Below are 14,483 nucleotides of genomic sequence, written 5' to 3'. Positions count from 1 at the left end.
AGATGGTGTGTCTGGAGTTTGTTCTTTCAGATGGTCATGTGTCCACAATTTCTTCCTTCTGGTGGGTTCATGGTTTGGCTGACTTCAGGAGTGAAGCTGCAGACCTTTGTGGTCAGTGTTATAGCTCTTAAAGGAAGTGCGTCTGGAGTTGTTCATTCTTCCCAATTGGTTCGTGGTCTTGCTGGCTTCAGGAATGAAATTGCAGATCTTCATGGTAAGTGTTACAGTTCATAAAAGCAGTGCAGACCCAAAGAGTGAGCAGCAGCAACATTTATTGCAAAGAGCAAAAGAACAAAGCCCCCAGAGTGTGAAAGCCTACCTCAGCGGGTTCCTACTGCCTCTCAGGCAGCCTGCTTTTATTTCCTTATCTGGCCCCACCCACATCCTGCTGATTAGTCCATTTTACAGAGTGCTGATTGGTCCATAGAACAGGGTACTGATTGGTGCGTTTATAATCCTCTAGCTAGACATAAAGTTCTCCAAATCCCCACTAGATTAGCTAGACACAGAACACTGATTGGTGCATTTACAAACATTGAGCTAGACACAGGGTGCTGATTGGTGTGTTTACAAACCTTGAGCTAGACACAGAGTGCTGATTGGTGCACATACAATCCTCCAGCTAGACATAAAGTTCTCCAAGTCCCCAATGACTCAGGAGCCCAGCTGGCTTCACCTAGTGGATCCCCCACCGGGGCTGCAGTGGAGCCCACCCCCCAGTCCAGTGCCATGTGCCTGCACTCCTCAGTCCTTGGGTGGTCCATGGGACCAGGTGCCACTGCAGAGCAGGAGGCGGCACCCACCAGGGAGGCTTAGGCACCCCGGAGCCCACTGCATGGGGGCCTGGGCATGGCAGGCTGCAGGTCCCAAGCCTTTCCCCACTGCCAGGCAGCTGAGGCCCAGTGAGAATTCGAGCATGGCCAGGCAGGCCAGCAGTGCTGTGAAACCTGGCACACCCTCTACAGCTGCTGGCCCTGGGCCAGTGGCACTGGCCAGTTGCTCCAAGTGTGGGGCCTGCAGAGCCCACACCTGCCAGAACTCATGCCAGCCAGCGAGTGCCACATGCAGTCCTAGTTCCCACCCGCACCCCTCCCTTAACACCTCCCTACAAGCAGAGGGAGCCAGCTCCAGCCCTGGCCAGCCCAGAGAGCGGTTCCCACAGTGTCCCAGCGGGCTGAAGGCCTCCTCAAGCACAGCCAGTATGGGCGCAAAGGCCCAAGGAGGTGCTGAGAGTGAGCAAGGGCCGTCAACATGCTGTCACCTCTCAACATTTTCTTATTGACAACTAACTTGAATCCTTTGATCCTAAAATTTCTTTTTAATGACTAGTTATTCTTCTTTTATTAGTATGGTTTTCAAAAATATTCAGAAAAAAACAGATCTTTGAATTATGATTATAGTCTTCTTAAACTTCAACTAATACTTTTCCATGTTATTTAGAAAGTATTTTAAAAGTACTTAGTGACAAGCTTTTTAGGGAAAATATATACTGTGTTGAAGTTCCGACAATTTTTTTTTTTTTTTTTTTTTTTTGTGAGGTGGAGTCTCACTCTATTGGCAGGCTGGAATGCAGTGGTGCAATCTTGGCTCACTGCAACCTCCACCTCCCAGTGTCAGGCCTGTGAGCCCAAGCCTGCACGTACGCATCCTGATGGCCTGGAGCAACTGAAGAACCACAAAATAAGTGAAAATGGACAGTTCCTGCTTTAACTGATGACATTCTATCATGATGATTTGTTCCTGGCCCACCCTAACTGATCAATTGATCTTCTTCTGGACAATGGGTATCAGAAGCTCACCACTGAGCACCTTGTAACCCCTGCCCCTGCCCACAAGAGAAAAAAAAAACCCTTTGACTGTAATTTTCCACTACATACCCTGTAAGACTGCCTGACCCCTATCTCCCTTTGCTGACTTCTTTTTTGGACTCAGTCCACCTGCACCCAAGTGATTAAAAAGCTTTATTGCTCACACAAAACCTGTTTGGTGGTCTCTTCACACAGATATGTGTGACACCCAGGTTCAAGTGATTCTTCTGCCTCAGCCTCTTGAATAGCTGAGAATACAGGCATCCACCAGCATGTGGCACTATGCCCAGCTAATTTTTATATTTTTAGTACAGATGGGGTTTCACCATGTTGGCCAAGATGGTCTCAATCTCCTGAATTCATGATCCACCTGCCTGGGCATCCCAAAGTGCTGGGATTAACTGTACCCAGTCACAAAATCAATTCTTGAGCTTTAAGAGAATATGTTTTACAAAGGTTTATGTGACTTACCCTTCTTTTACTTCCCCCAGTATAGTACTTTACTTTTGTCTTTGACAATTACTGTATTATAATGGAAAGTCATGACAATTACTGTATTATAATGGAAAGGATACTGGGAGTCAGGAAACTATCCAGTTAATTAAGTGCCTATAGTCAAACTACATAAATTTCTAGATATGTTTTTCTGCATGTGTAAATGTGAAATGAATCAGAGTAGGCAATCCCTTAGGGCATAAAAATGTTTCATCCAAGAAAAAAGTAGTTGTTGCAATTTAAGAAATATAATAGCTTTCTCTTGTGTCATTTGAAAATCATGCAAATAAATCTGAGAAATAAATATTCTAAGATTAATAAAATAGTACATATTTCTCATTTTAGTAGAAAACTGTTTTATAAGAGATCTTAAATTCTTGAATGGAGAAATTTTTCTTGTGACTATTGTTGTACAAAATTTCTAATATTTTGAAGCCAGGCCTAATGCCCACACCTGTAATCCCAGCAACTCAGAGGCTGAGTTATGAGGATCACTTGAGCCCAGGAGTTTGAGCCTGTGGGGAGCTGTTGTACCATGGCACTCTAGCTTGGGCAACAGAGGGAGCCCTCACACACCACACACATGCTTAACCGTGAACACACACACAAATCATGAAAAATTTTGCCTTGCTCTAATTGTAAGATACAATGAATTTCTCTGAGTTTCTCTTCAAAGGTTTAGCCTGCTAACTGCCTTGTTCTTTGTTCCCAAACCTAACTTTCTTGTTCTACATGCTTGCTAGTTACTGTAAAAAGCCCACTCACTTCCTTTCAGCTCTAATCAGTAACTCACATCTGTTCCCTTGGTTACATGTACCCCATTGTTCCCCCAAAACTGCACATCTCACACGCTTCACCACTGTTCCTCATGTCCCTCTTTCCTTCCATATTTAGAAAAATATTTGCAAGTAGCCAATGTGCAGTACAACCCCAGCCCATGGGGAAGTGACAGAGGTAAGGACCATTCATCAGAGATAAAAATCCCCTGTTCTCCTTTGTTCCCTGTGCTCTTGCAATCTTGATTGATGTGAGTGGAACCCTTCTACAGAGGTAAATTGCCTTGCTGAGGAAACTTCTGCCTGAGTTCTGGTTTCACTTCGCAGCACCAAGCATTTATTTCCAGAGCTTTTTTATATCCAACATGATGAATTGTTCTAAATGGATAATTGTAAACAATTCAAGTTAGTAAATGATTTTGAAAGAATACCAAGCCATTTCTCAGGAGATCGAGACCATCCTGGCTAATATGGTGAAACCTCGTCTCTACTAAAAAAAAAAAAAACACACAAAAAACTAGCTGGGCGAGGTGGCGGGTGCCTGTAGTCCCAGCTACTCGGGAGGCTGAGGCAAGAGAATAGCGTAAACCCGGGAGGCAGAGCTTGCAGTGAGCTGGGATCCAGCCACTGCACTCCAGCCCGGGCAACAGAGCGAGACTCCATCTCAAAAAAAAAAAAAAAAAAAAAAAAAAGAAAGAATACCAAGTCATTTCTCAATGGGAAAGAAAAATTCAAAACTCCAGATGAATGAGTTTTGTTAAAATAATAGAGATAAGTTTTACTGCTAAATTGCCCTAATTGTGGCAGAGTTGATAAAAATGTTGATTTTGTTGCTGTCATTGATTGTTTTGCTTAACTTAAATCTGTTGTAAACATGAAGACAACTGAATTTAGGTAGTGGGGTAAATGTAGTTTTTAAAAGTGAAGACTGCTTTAGAATTGTGAATTTTACTCAGGATTTCATTGTAATTTTTTTTTCCTTTTGGGTTTTTGAAAACTAAAGCATGGTAATTTTTTTTTTTTTTTTTTGAGACGGAGTTTCGCTCTGCCGCCCAGGCTGAGTGCAGTGGCCGGATCTCAGCTCACTGCAAGCTCCGCCTCCCGGGTTCACGCCATTCTCCTGCCTCAGCCTCCGGAGTAGCTGGGACTACAGGCGCTCGCCACGTCGCCCGGCTAGTTTTTTGTATTTTTAGTAGAGACAGGGTTTCACCATGTTAGCCAGGATGGTCTCGATCTCCTGACCTCGTGATCCGCCCGTCTCGGCCTCCCAAAGTGCTGGGATTACAAGCTTGAGCCACCGTGCCCGGCCAAGCATGGTAATTTTTATGTTTGCCAGTTTAAATATTAATAAAGGATGTTATTTATATAATGTAGCAATTGTGGTGAATCTAAGATTACTTCAGTATTTCCATTTATAGAGATGTAACAAATGTAAAATTAGTATTATACCTGGAATCAGAAAACTTGTTGAGTGACTATTTATTAGCAGTTTTTCCAGTGTTTGTAACATTTCTCTAGCAGTAGTGTAATGTAATATAAATCTACTATACAAGTAAACTAATGTAAATTAAGTGTTTGTAAAGTGTATGAATACTTTGATATCTTTTATGGGATCACTGAGTTTGAAGTTTTTTATAATTAAACCAGTATTTTTATTTACTCTATGACAATTGAATTTTTCTGCTAGTCAAGAGTGATTTTCCCTATTTTCAGTTTTTTTTAATATTAGTTTTTGTCATTTTTCTCTCTCAGAACAGTAATAATCTTGATGCCTGTTGCCAAGCCCTTTTCCAGGAGAGTAACAAATATTTATATTTGGAATACTGTAGTCCAAATGACAAGATGAATAGAAATTACCATTTGTATATTAACTTGGGTATTCAATCTTCTAGTGGTTATCACCCAGGAGATGGAGCTCAACTTAATGGTGGACAAATGCTGGTACATAGCTCAAGTGATGGGCATATTGATCTACACCAAAGAGTAGGTAAAATAGTGTATATATTTAGTTCAAAGACCACACTCAGCTCCAGCTGTTGTAACTGCCACTTACAACTGTAATTTAATTTTTATGATTGAACAGTACAGAAAAGCAGGTATTCCTTCTTCACAGCCACCTCAACAGTCATTTTCCATGCAAATGGAAATGAATCTATCTGCTATGCAAAGATCTTCACTATCACCACCACCTCCTCCTCCTTCATTTGTACATATTCCTCAGTATAGTACAAATCCTGTTACCATTGCAGTATCTCAAAACCTTACTTCTGGACAGATGGTACCAAGAGGTTTACAAATTCCAAGCAATATCTATGGTTCTCCTGCTTCTATTTGTGTGAGGCGCACCTGTCACAGTATGCCATGGCAGTCCTCACTAAAGGGCCCACTGCCTCATTATAGCCAGCATCCTTTACCTGTTTATCCACATCAACAAAACTATCAGCCATCTTAGTATTCTCACAAACAGCAGATCACTCAGTCAGCTTACCAGCCACCACCTACTTCTCAATGTTCTTCACCCTTCAGCTCTCCTCAGCATCAAGCACAGTCTTCCCAGTTGGGCCACCCAAGTACTCATGTCTTCTTGCCACCTAGTCAGGACCTCCTGGCTGTCAGAAACAGTGAAATCATTCAGTAGCATGTATTCAATACACAACATTTAGCTCATCCAGAGGATTCATGAAAAAGATAGAAATTACAGTTGAACCTTCTCAAAGACCTGAAACAGCAGTTAGGAGTCTTTCACCCCTCAGTAATCAACTTTCTTTATGGTAATTGGCATTAACTCTATGCAGGCACTGTAACACCTTGAAGTTCTTCTTCAAGGGGAATGTATAGCCAATCAAAATCTTCAATGAATGTGAATCCTATGCCCATTACATATACACAATGAAGTGGACCTTCATGTGTCCTATTACTGTCACCTCAGATAATACTACATCTATCTACAGTTTTAAAAATTACTGTAGGTGGAGCAACAACTGAAAATATTTTAAATTTAAAAATTTAAAAATAAAAATTACTGTAGGTGTACCAAAATGAATAGTTGGCAGTACCAGAACCTATTCAGCCAATTTTAGTGACTCCAGGCCCTCGAGGAAAGAAGGAAAGTCATAAATATCAGAGTTCTAGTTTTGAATCAGGTGACTATGCCTACATACAAGGTGAATTTTAATTGTTTTATGAAATTCAATCTTTGTGGTGAAATGAAAAATTCTTATTCAAAATAAAAGTAATTTATATTCACTATTAAGTTTAATTAATATTTATTAAATGTTGAACAATGTAATTTATAAGGATAAGGCAAGCCCTTCAGTGTCATCTATAAATTTACTTACATACAAAGTCCTATACTTTTTTCTTATGAAAAAACCAGCATGAGAAGACCTAAAATACTTCTCAGGATAATGAGAGAAAGATGCCGATGAGTAAAATGTATGTTGTCAAAAGTACAGACTTCAGAGAGGGAAAAATACATTTTTAGAGGGAGTATAATCTTCATCAAAGTGAAAGAATTTAAACTTTGGGGGAAAATAGTCCTGAAAGGAGTAACGATAATTATAAGGTAGAAGTGGAATTAGAATGAACATGCTAATATGTGTGATATTGTGATATTTTAAAAATATACACACAGTTTGAAAGAATCTGATTGAAAATATCACATAACTACATGGATGTACAGGTGCAGCAGTTACATTTTGGACTATCTAGTTCTATTCCATATAAGTAGGATAAAACTTGAAAGAAATTTGAGCAAATGCCAATTAAAGTTAGATGATAGGATTTCTTATTATTATTTTATACATAAATTTCCAGGTAACTTTTTCAGTGTTATCCTCTGCAAGGGCCCTATCTTTCATGCTATAGAGCCTTGCTGTTACATCAACAAGCAACGATGGAGAGGTGAGCAAAGCAACTGCAACTTGAGAAAGGGGAGCTAGAGCTGTACATGCCCTCTATCTATTAAAAAATACAAAAACTAGCCGGGCGCGGTGGCGGGCACCTGTAGTCCCAGCTACCCGGGAGGCTGAGGCAGGAGAATGGCGTGAACCCAGGAGGTGGAGCTCGCAGTGAGCTGAGATCCGGCCACTGCACTCCAGCCTGGGCGACAGAGCAAGACTCCGTCTCAAAAAAAATAAAATTAAATAAATAAATAAATAAATAAATAAAATGCTGTTCCTAATAGTAACTAAATTTTAAACATTGATATCATTAACAGTTGTAAAATTAGAACTGTCTTCAAATGAAAGGTATCTTTTTGTTTGTTTTGTTTTTGAGACAGCCTTTCTCTGTCACCCAGGCTATAGTGAAGTGGTGCAATCTCAGCTCACTGCAACCTCAGCCTCCTAGATTGAAGTGATTGTTGCACTTCAGCCACCTAAGTAGCTGGGATTGAAGGGATGTTCCACCATGCCCAGCCAATTTTTGTACATTTAGTAGAGTTAGGGTTTCACAATTTGGCCAGGCTGATCTCAAACTCCTGGGCTCAAGTGAGCTGCCTGCCTCAGCCTCCCAAAGTGCCAGGATTGTAGGCATGAGTCACCATACCCGGCTGAAAGCCATCTTTAAATATAAATGAAAGGCAGTATTAATGTAAATCAACTCTTCTTTTTCTCTCCATTTGAAATCTTAATTCAGTTGTCTCATTAGGGAAGACATTGAAGGATATAACCAATTTGGTAATCCACCTGTGTTCATTGAGCACTTTGAGTCCATTAAGTACCTGTAAAAACAAATTTTCTTAGCCCAGAACTTACTTCTTTTAAAATAATCCTCTGAATTTTTTTGCTAATGGCAAGCACTTAACGATATGAAAATTTCTGCCAGATATGACCCTACTAAACTTTTTGTTGGTAGTAGGAAGCTATCTGATGCACAATGTGTTAGTGCTTCAAAACTATGAAAACAGTACTTACATTTTTATATTTTATATATATTTTATATTTATATTTTATTTATATGTCTCAGAGATAGGATCTCTCTCTGTTGACCAGACCAGACCAGAGTGTCATAGTATAATCATAGCATGGTGCAGCCTTGAACTCCTAGGCTTAAGCAGTCCTTCTACCGCAGCCTCCTAAGTAGCTAGGAGTACTATATATTTTAATTTTTATTTATTTTTAATTTATCTATTTTTTTAAAAATGTGGTGTCGTTCTGTTACCCTGGTTGGTCTTGAACTCCTGGCCTTACATGATCCTCCAAAAGCTCTGGGACTGTTTAGGTATGAGCCAGCATGTATGGCCTGAAAATAGGATTTATATCAAAGTTTTTATTTATGAGACTTCTTTAGACAATAGAAAAGAAAATGAGAATTTTTTGAGGACACTACTATGCTGGACCATAATTTATTTATTTCATTGAGTTGAAATTCATGTCACAACCAATTTATTTTTAACTTTTTATTACAGAGAATTTCAAAGATACATAAAATTTCTAGAATAATGTAATGAACTCTCATACCATGTAGCTTCAAAACAATTTATGTGGATAATAATATTTGGAATATGAGAGATTTGAATGTGATTCCCAGGTTTTTCCAATTCTAGGCCCAAAGTAAAGTGAAGGACTATAGGGAGTGCATAGCTTGGGGGCAGTTTTAGATATTGGGTTTTAGAGTCAGATGAAAAATTAAATCCTACATCTACAATTTACATATCACTGATATATGTTCTTGAATAAGGTAACTTTATACTTGTTTTATCCTATGAAATGTGCATGTTACAGTATTAATCTCATGAGAGTTTTGTTAGTATTATGTAATCTAATATATAAGACATTTAGCTCAATGCCTAACTTTGTAAAGATTCAGAAAAAGTATAGGTTGCAAAATACTGGAAAAATCTTACCCATGTGAATCTGAGGCAAGTCTAAAATTTGTTTTCCTTTTAACTTTAGGCATATACATAATATAGGAATGTATTATGTGGGAATTAATCAGGCAATAAAGCATTTAATCAGAATTCCCTTTTGGTTCATATAATTCTGGTAAACCCAATGCCTGCCAGTGCTGCTATGATACTGTGGAAAGAATGAGTACATAGGTTTTGGAGTTAAAATTGCTCTGGCACTCACTGACTGTGTCCAATTTACCTATGTTTTATTTTTTCCATTTTTCAAGAGAATATATACTTCACATATAATAATGTTTTTATCAAGTAATTTCTCAGTAAATGTTGGGTAGCCTGATCTTTATCTTGCTCTTGTGTAGGGGTACCTAATAGAAAATTGACTTTTTTGTGCTAATCATACAGTATTAACTTCATGTTTTCAAACATTAATTTCTTAACAAATAGTATTTTAAAAGTTAGTTACAAATACATTTACCTAATTTATTTGGAATATATGTATGTGTCTAGCTACATATGTGGTTGCAGAAATTTATGCATAGCTGTGAATAATCTTTTTTAAAAATTACATGAAAGATCTGTAATAATCATCATTTCTCTCAACCTACCACTAAACCAAGCATTATATTAACTGCTGTGGAAGGTGTTAGCTCTTAAAAGGATTTGCATTCAGAATTTCTTATATAGGTCTGTGTGAATTTATGAATGAAAAAATAATGTAAGACAGAAAGTCAGAAGTGCTGTTCAGCTAACTAAATTAAGTACCCTCAGAGATCCAAGAAAGAAATCCAAGTAACTGTAAATTACTCAGTGAATCTTGAAACCCCTCCTCCATGAATACTTTTGATAATGGGTAGTTTCTATTGAGAGGCAGTTTTGTTTAATCAGAAGCTATGAAAAAATATATAATATTATAAACAGTTAATTTAATGACTTCTAAGGAAGCAGGTTCTTCAGCTACTTGACTTTACTGATATAATCCTAAAAAGAAAAGAACAGTTTTTCTTACATATTCCATGTAAGAGAACATTAGCTATGGAAGAGCTTTATATCTTTTGTTAAAGGGCAGGTATATGCTTCAAATTTTTTCTGTACTACCTAGTAGCCAGACTTAAACATTTTATATGTTAATGGCTATATATTTTTATATGCTAATTACTCAGGGTTTTCCTTCAGTAATAAAAGAAGAAAATATTTCTAACTGATATTTATCTTTAGAATTTTAGGGGATTGTCTTGCTATTATATTTTGTCTCTTATAACACTTATTTTGTTTTGATATCTGCAATTTATTGGGCAGACCCAAATTTTGCTAATACTTCCTAACAGCCTGAGGTACTGCATTATTATTACTTAATGTATATACAGTTGAGATCCCCTTTACAACTGAGGTAACTCCAGGCAGTCTAATGAAAGTGGGTTCTGTTAAAAGCTTTCATAACCATAACTTTGGGTTCAGATCTCTGAGTTTTTAATTGTATGCATAAAGAAAATACTAATGTGAAAAAAACACATATTCACTTCATTTAAGTGAACTAAAAGTTACTTCGCATTTTACTACCTTATTTGTATACTTGAAAGGCCTAATGAGTAGTAGACTAGGTGGAAAGATAAGGCTGAAGAAAATAAAGTGGAGTATATAATACTCTACATTAATAGCTTTAAAAAAAATCTAGAAAATAAGACAAAAAAGAATATATGTAGGTTTCAATATAAATCCTGGCCCTACCAATTACTGAATTTATGACTTTGGGAATATTATTTCATCACTGTGTGTCTCAGTTTCCTTATCTTCAAGTTGAAGGAGATACCAGTACCTACTTTGAAAGAGTATTGTGAGAAAATAAAAAAATTCTGCTAAACTCAATGCCTGCCACTGCCGCTGTATTGTTTCCACCAGAATTGGCAAACCTAAAATTATTGACTTTAACTCTTTAAAATGTTGGTTTTTTATAGTTTCCCTTGACATATAAGTATTTAAGTGAAATAGTCTCAGTGCTGTGTGATTAAAGAAGTAATATTTTTTAATGTCAAAACTGTGTCTGCTTTACACGAGGAATATTTGTATATTTATATGTGACTATCCTTTTTTTTTTTCTTTTTTTCTGAGCATTGTTTACTGCAAATATGTGTCACCACTTTACCTGACTACCCCTTAGAAAACACACGTAGATTTTAAACATGTTGTTTCTCAGCAACTGTGGCCAAATATTTGGTAATGAACTGTCAGAAATGTTAACATAAAATGCAGTTTTTAAACGTTGGGCTTGATGTTGACTTTCCCACAAATAGTAGCCTGAGGAAATAACAAGATTGAGAAGCATGAACAGGCAGCTCTACATAAATTTTGACTTCACACCGAAAGAAGCTAACCTCCTTCAACCTACAGGTGCAGACTTCACTATTTGGTACCATGAAAAACAGTTTGGTATTTAAATTGTTACTTTGGTTTCACAGATTAAGAAAAAGGTTATAAAAGAAACGTTATGGTCCTAGTAAAGAGACTGCTACTCCATAGTTGTAGGTCATATTTGAGACATCAGTAATAGTTTTAGTTTGACAATTTCACTGTTAAGTTCTTTTAGGCTATTCTATGCTGTTATTCTGCATTTTTTCTTTTTTAGTCAGTTGTGAATATTTTACAAATTGATGGTCTTTAATTCTAAACCATGTTTATGTGCTTCTTGCTAAAAATATCTATGAGGCCAGGCGCGGTGGCTCAAGCCTGTAATCCCAGCACTTTGGGAGGCTGAGACGGGCGGATCACAAGGTCAGGAGATCGAGACCATCCTGGCTAACACGGTGAAACCCCGTCTCTACTAAAACTACAAAAAATTAGCCGGGCGAGGTGGCGGGCGCCTGTAGTCCCAGCTACTCGGGAGGCTGAGGCAGGAGAATGGCGGGAACCGGGGAGGCGGAGCTTGCAGTGAGCTGAGATCTGGCCACTGCACTCCAGTCTGGGCAACAGAGCGAGACTCCGCCTCAAAAAAAAAAAAAAAATTATATCTATGAGTACTCATGCCTGTAATTGTAGCACTTTGGAGGCTGGGGTAGGCGGATCACGAGGTCAAGAATTCAAGACCAGCCTAGCCAATATGGTGAAACTCTCTCTCTACTAAAAATACAAAAATTAGCCAGGCATGGTGGCACAAGCCTGTAGTCCCAGCTACTCGGAAGGCTGAGGCAGAAGAATTGCTTTATCCTGGGAGGCCGAGGTTGTAGTGACCTGAGATCTCCCCACTGCACTCCAGCCTGGGCAACAGAGTGAGACTCCATCTCAAAAATAAAAATAAAAATAAAAAAATCTATGAGTAGAGATCCAAAATTATGATGTCTCAGTTTTAAAATCATTCTTATGTCATTTTTTAAATATGGGCAAATATGTGATACGAAATATTTAACTACATCCTATGGTTAAAGTATTTTCAGTTTTTCATGGAGGTTCACTATAGTAGAGATGATCTTAACTGATGATCTGTTTAAGTAACGTTCAACTTCTTTAGAAAATATACTTAGCTGATGTTCAGGCTGGGTGCTATAGCTCATGCCTGTAAGCCCAGTGAGAGGTGAAGCCAGTGGACTTCCTGGGTCAAGTGGGGACTCTGTATAAATTATTTTCAGAAAGCTATCTTAAAATAAAATAAATATTCAAATGCCCCCACAAAAGAAATCACTATTTAATTTTAATAAGAGATGTTTTTGGTCTACATTGAGCAATATCCTTATAATAAGCCCTTTTTTATATTTTAATATTTCTAATTCCCTTGATAAGAGATTGAAATATAGCAGAATTACACTAATTTCTACCCCTCCAATCTCTGGAAAACTTTCCAATCTATAATTTAATTTAGAAAAAGAATACTCTTTTTCTTTGACATTTAGATTAGATTAATGCTTGATTTCATGCAAAGTAGCTTTTTTTGGTTACTTTTAGCGAGGAAAACTTTTGCTGGGAAAAAAATACTTACAAATCAAGAGATTTAGTATACTTGAATTATCTGTACTATACTATACATAATTATCTATAAATAACTATGGTATACTTATAAATCTTAATTGGAATTGTGCAGAACAGTCTGCTGGTTTGCAGAAGTGATCCAAACAATTGAATCAAGAAGTGATCCAAGCAATCCAAACCATTGCTTGAATCAAAATTAATGTTGGAGAAGCCCAGGCAGGAGATGTAGCTGAAGTACAGACATTTATTCTGGGGATGAACTTTGTTTGTTTGTTTGAGAAGGAGTCTGACTCTGTTGCCCAGACTGGAGTGCAATAGCACGATCTTGGCTGACTGCAACCTCCGCCTTCGAGGTTCAAGAGATTCTCCTGCCTTAGCCTCCCGAGTAGCTGGGATTACAGGCATACGCCACCATATCCAGCTAATTTTTGTATTTTTAGTAGAGATGAGTTTCTCCATGTTGCCCAGGATGGTCTCTATATGACCTTGTGATCCGCCCACTGCAGCCTTCCAAAGTGCAGAGATTACAGGTGCGAGCCACCGCAGCCAGCTGGAGTGAACTTTTTTAAAAGTGAAATATTTGAGGCAACATTAAGTTCTTAGGATTGTTGTATTGTTCTGAAGTAAGCACAATATTCTCTTTCGTCATTGATTAGTCTGTATATAATATTTAAGTTTCTCTTTCCTTGAACATAAGAATCCATAAGCACTTATATCTTTTTTTGTCATAGTTCTTATAGGCAAGCAGAGTAAAATTGTTCAATCATCCTTTCATTTCTCCTCTTCGTTTGCTTTCTAAAAACGTCCCTTATGCTTAATCCTGCCCAGGGAGACTAGCTTTGCAATTGGAGAAATAGTCCATTACGTGACAAATTATAGATGAACACTGATGTGATAGTTTTGTGATGTGGAGAAGAGATGATAATGAGTTTTTAAATTCTAGAAAAGGATTTTTCTTCCAATTTTAATTTTCATAGTTTACTCCTTGAAAAATCAAATAATGAAGAATTAAATTTGAGAGAAAGAATCATAAATTCCTAGTTCCTTTTCTTACAGGCAACTTTGATCCAAAAGACATGAATAATTTTTATGACAACATAAAATATGGCCCAGTTGTACCACCCAACCCATCTAGAAAAGGTGAATAGTGAAATGTCAGAAATATCATGACTATGAATTCTTTGAAAATTTCTAGTAGAGATATTCATTAGCTTGTTAAGCAAAAATTTACCATATTGATTTTAATGTGGCAATAATGAGATTTCCCCAAACTAAATTTGAAGAGCACCCACATTGTTAGCACTTAAAATTATTTCCAGGGGATTTTTAATGAGATGTAAAAAAACTGTATTATATAGACTACATTTATATAATCCTAAAAGATAATACTTATAAAAATATTTAGAATTTATAAACATAGAATGTCCAAGAATGTACATAAATGGGAAGCTGAATCTACAAAAGAACCAAGATTGTCAGCATCAACACAATCCTTATGTACTTAAAAATGTAAGCATAATTGAGTAAATGTCACTGACTCTAGAAAAGTTACATTTTTATGTACTGTTATAACTGCAAATAATTAGAAAGTCAAAGGGA

At 37.4% G+C, this 14,483-nt stretch overlaps 1 pseudogene; it reads left to right on the top strand.

Annotated features, from left to right (window-relative positions):
• Positions 1–916: 916 nt before the first annotated feature.
• On the top strand, positions 917–7,046 carry LOC117062075 (annotated as a pseudogene).
• The last annotated feature ends 7,437 nt before the right edge of the window (positions 7,047–14,483 follow it).

The sequence above is a fragment of the Trachypithecus francoisi genome, unplaced genomic scaffold, assembly GCF_009764315.1.
Source record: "Trachypithecus francoisi isolate TF-2019V2 unplaced genomic scaffold, Tfra_2.0 Contig00131, whole genome shotgun sequence".
NCBI lineage: Eukaryota > Metazoa > Chordata > Mammalia > Primates > Cercopithecidae > Trachypithecus > Trachypithecus francoisi.
This window is presented reverse-complemented; position numbering and strand designations above follow the sequence as displayed.